The sequence below is a fragment of the Monopterus albus genome, unplaced genomic scaffold, assembly GCF_001952655.1.
Source record: "Monopterus albus unplaced genomic scaffold, M_albus_1.0 scaffold115.1, whole genome shotgun sequence".
NCBI classification, from domain to species: domain Eukaryota; kingdom Metazoa; phylum Chordata; class Actinopteri; order Synbranchiformes; family Synbranchidae; genus Monopterus; species Monopterus albus.
In genome coordinates this window covers 1,140,113-1,143,851 of record NW_018127995.1, presented here as the reverse complement: position 1 = coordinate 1,143,851, position 3,739 = coordinate 1,140,113, and the positions used below count along the sequence as shown (strand labels likewise).

At 44.1% G+C, this 3,739-nt stretch overlaps 1 protein-coding gene across 2 annotated transcripts in view; it reads right to left on the bottom strand.

Annotated features, from left to right (window-relative positions):
• The window catches only part of kcnh5b (potassium voltage-gated channel, subfamily H (eag-related), member 5b), a 119,345-nt gene that overhangs the window by 111,585 nt on the left and 4,021 nt on the right, over positions 1-3,739 (bottom strand). For both annotated transcript variants that reach the window (XM_020611583.1, XM_020611584.1), the window contains one exon: positions 1,762-1,858. The gene's annotated coding sequence lies outside the window, so the exon portion shown is untranslated. The remainder of the gene's footprint in view (positions 1-1,761; positions 1,859-3,739) is intronic.

Sequence of the window (3,739 nt, the reverse complement as noted above, 5' to 3'; positions counted from 1 at the left end):
GCATTACAGCTCAAACAGGCCTGATTTTGGCACAGTAATTTTCTAAGCTTTTAGTTAATCACTCCCCTCTTAGTCTTGGATACACACCAGCGGTTGCAGCAAATCACACATCAACACAGGTCACCATTAAATAAAAACCTCAGGAACGGCCGACAGAGACACGACATAACATCAGAGGCGTATTAGAGCCAGAGGAGGCAGTGTCATAACGCTGCTCCCTTAAGAAATAAAGAGAGAGAGACAAATTTTAATTTCCATCACATGGGCTTTTCATTGCATTGGCACCGTATCGGGATGTCACCTGTGTGGAGGCCAAGGTGAGCTGAGAAGAAACAACAACACAGGAAAGCAGGAATAAAACAAAGAGCTACACTGTCACAGTGGTTTTGCCTCAAAACGTCTTCAACCAGTTGACAACAACTGGCCAAAGCAGCTGTTGGTGACCTCCTCACTCTCAAACTATTTCTCTGTCTGTGAACAACTTATCTGCAACACTGTGTCCCGATATCCACAGGAAGACTTATTAAAGTGTTGTTACCTGTTCTCACTGATGAACCGTTATGACAGCGTTAAATGTAAATGCTCCCACTGCTATGACATTTGTGTGGGTGCTCAGCAGAGGATGAACCCCAACACTTCTGTGATGATCACACTCCTCTTGCAGCTGCACCATCACACTTGCTCTTGAGAGGATGCATCACATTATCTCCTTCCGCTCACTCTCAGGACAAAGTTTCCCAAAGAATTTGCAAAAGAAGAAATATCAAGGCATAATGAGATAGTTAAACAAATTTACTGATGTGACTTTTAATTTTACTACAGAGCGTCACCTTCAACCTGTGGACACAGCTGCACTGGCTCAAGACAAAACATTCAGATTTACATCACTTCCTTCTTCTCCTTATTGAAATGGAGACACTTTATGTTCAGATAAAAAGCAGAGACAATGACAACAGTTACAATAGGAACAATAAAGTCTCTTCTCTGGAAACAGATCTCACGCCCTGGCTTGATTAACGGCAGCATGGACTGATGCACCAAAGAGTTTGTTAGGCTTTAAACTGCTTATTGGAGGACGAAGTCTGGTAGGTAGCAGTTAAGGACACAAGCAGCCAGCGGAGATCCTCGAGGCCAGTCTGAGCACGTGTGTAATATGAGCTGCTTGGAAAGAGGGCACCAGACCAATGACCTTTGAGGGGATACAGATCTGATTATGTACTGTAGTCTGGATTTGAGAATGATATAAGACAGAAAACCCAGAGAGACGAGCTGACATGGAGCTAAGTCAGGACGCACATGGTCCGCAGCCGAGTGAGAAAGAAGCAAATAGGATGGCATGAGATGAGACGTGAGGCTCGATAATGTGATATGCACAAGGTAAACTGACATGATATGATCACAAGACATTTCGATGGGAAAAGATGCATGAGGCAGAGAGAAGAGGATGGAAGCAAACACCAGAACAAGATTAAAAGACAGAAGAGGACGTCAGAAAAAATAAGGCAAGAAAGATCTGAGCTGAGACAACACGCCATGAGAAGGTCTCACGACGATCTGAGCTGAGACAACACGCCATGAGGTTTCACGAGAGCGTACGACACTAACAAAATGTCATGAGATGACATGAAAAGGACAACATGAAGAGGAAGTAAAAAAGTAAGACAACAGGAGATGAGGCGACACTGACAGGATGTGAAATGAGAAGGACTGGACATGACATAAGACCACAACATGAAACTGAAATGTTTACTGGTCACTCACAGGCGACTGGTGAAGAGCAGCGAGGTCTGGTGTGATGTGGCCGCTTCTCTCTGAGCCTGGCAGCAGCGTCTTGGATCCGCGGTCGTCTCTGGATGTTCTGCCAGAATAAAGAGCATCACATTAGTCCAGACTGGAGGAGATGCGCGTCGAGGACCTTTTCTCAATCTGCAGATGAAAGCAATAACCCGATTGTGGTGAGATACCTCAGACAGATACTTTTAGTCACCCGGTTGTCAGATGACAACTCGGTCATGAACGACACTGAGGTCAAAGAAACCTTTTAAACATGATTAGATGAGACAACCAGACTTGACTGAGACTGCTAGTGCTGCTAGCGCTCAGGCCACGGCGTGGAACCACAGTCATTAAACAGGAAAACTGTGGAGTTGTAAATTTCAGAGGCAGGAGAGGAAGGAAATGACACACTGGTGCCATCAGGAAACATGATTTGTCCCTTGACCAGTGAATAAATGGGGTCCCAACAGAAAGAGGAGGCCTGAGAGGAGGAGGCATCTAAAAGCATGAAGACAGAAATGAGATGAACTAATCCAGAGTCACAGCACTGACATGAATATGAATGTTCAGACAGCTAATTAGAACACTGAGGCACACGATGTCAAAGGCTGAGCTGAGGTCAGGGAGAACTGAGGCGGGGCACAGACCTGCACCGCCAGCAGCCAACAAGTCAACTGTCACATGGTTAATTCTCTGCAGCGGGGGGGTCAAACTCAAATACACGGTGGGACAAAGTTGTGGGCCAGACTCTATATTTACTGAAATATTGAATAAAATTGAGCATGTTTTCCCGTCTCTCCAGATATAATGATAAACTTTTTCATATGGAAACAAACTTGAGTTGCTTAAACACTGAATTTGGAACAAGCAAAGCTTAATATTATAAACACATGAGAAATCAAATTTCAAATAAAAAAAACATCAGTGGCATTAGTTATATAAATAAAACTTAATAAAATAAATTCCTATGCCTCTCTCCATCTGTAGCCTTTTGAGTTCATTTTCAGTCTAAACCCTTTTTCACAGGCCAACAACAAAACAACCAAAAAATAATTTCTCTCAAATTTCCTCTTTTCATCTCCTCCACCTTCTGGACCTTCTGCTTCATGTCCAGGTCCTTGTACTTGTCTGTGTTTCACTTCATAGTGTCTGTTACAGCCACGTTGGCTCCACACACAAGACAAACAGGTCTGTCCTTCACATTAATGAACAGATCATCTTCCTCCCATTTATCTTGAAAGCTCCTGTTTTCCATCATTCGTTTGGCCATTTTTTGGGAAAGGTGGATTAAATTTACCCGAGGTGACTGGTAGCATGAGGTTGCTAATGAATGTCAACAGAAGGTGCTTGCTGGTCTTGATTGACGCGCCAACACCCTAGCAAAGCATTCTGGGATTTGCAGTGTTAACGGTGCATGCGGTATCTATACTGGTGGTCCAGCTCTAATAAACATGTGAAATTATCTCTCCGGCCAATCAGACTTACACTGCCTGTAAGTACTTGAGTAAATGTACTTAGTTACTTTCCACCTCTGGTTTTGTGTAAATAGACGGCCGTGCCAAAAAAAAAATAAATTAATTAATTAATTGAGATGAGAAAACGTGAAATGAAACAACATGACGTGATAACACCTGAGATATAAAGGACACGTGTCACCAGCAGCAGAAGCAGCCGGAAAGAAACAAGCCATAGCGTTAATTAAACACAAAAACCCATGAAAACTCCTTTTTCTGTTCACAGTGCACTGGTCCATGTGCATGAACAACTGGATCTCTGAGTCAAGAGGTTTGGTGTTGTTCCAACTGCAAGTGGGGAGAAAAATGGGCCCATGTCCGGGGAGTGAAACGAGACTCTGGCCCAGCACCGAGCGGTGTTAAATATTTAGCAGCCAAAAGGATGCTGAGAGTCCTGGTGGATTTCCGAGCCCCCCCCCCCCCCCCCCTCGGCTTTTGGTGTGCCGGCG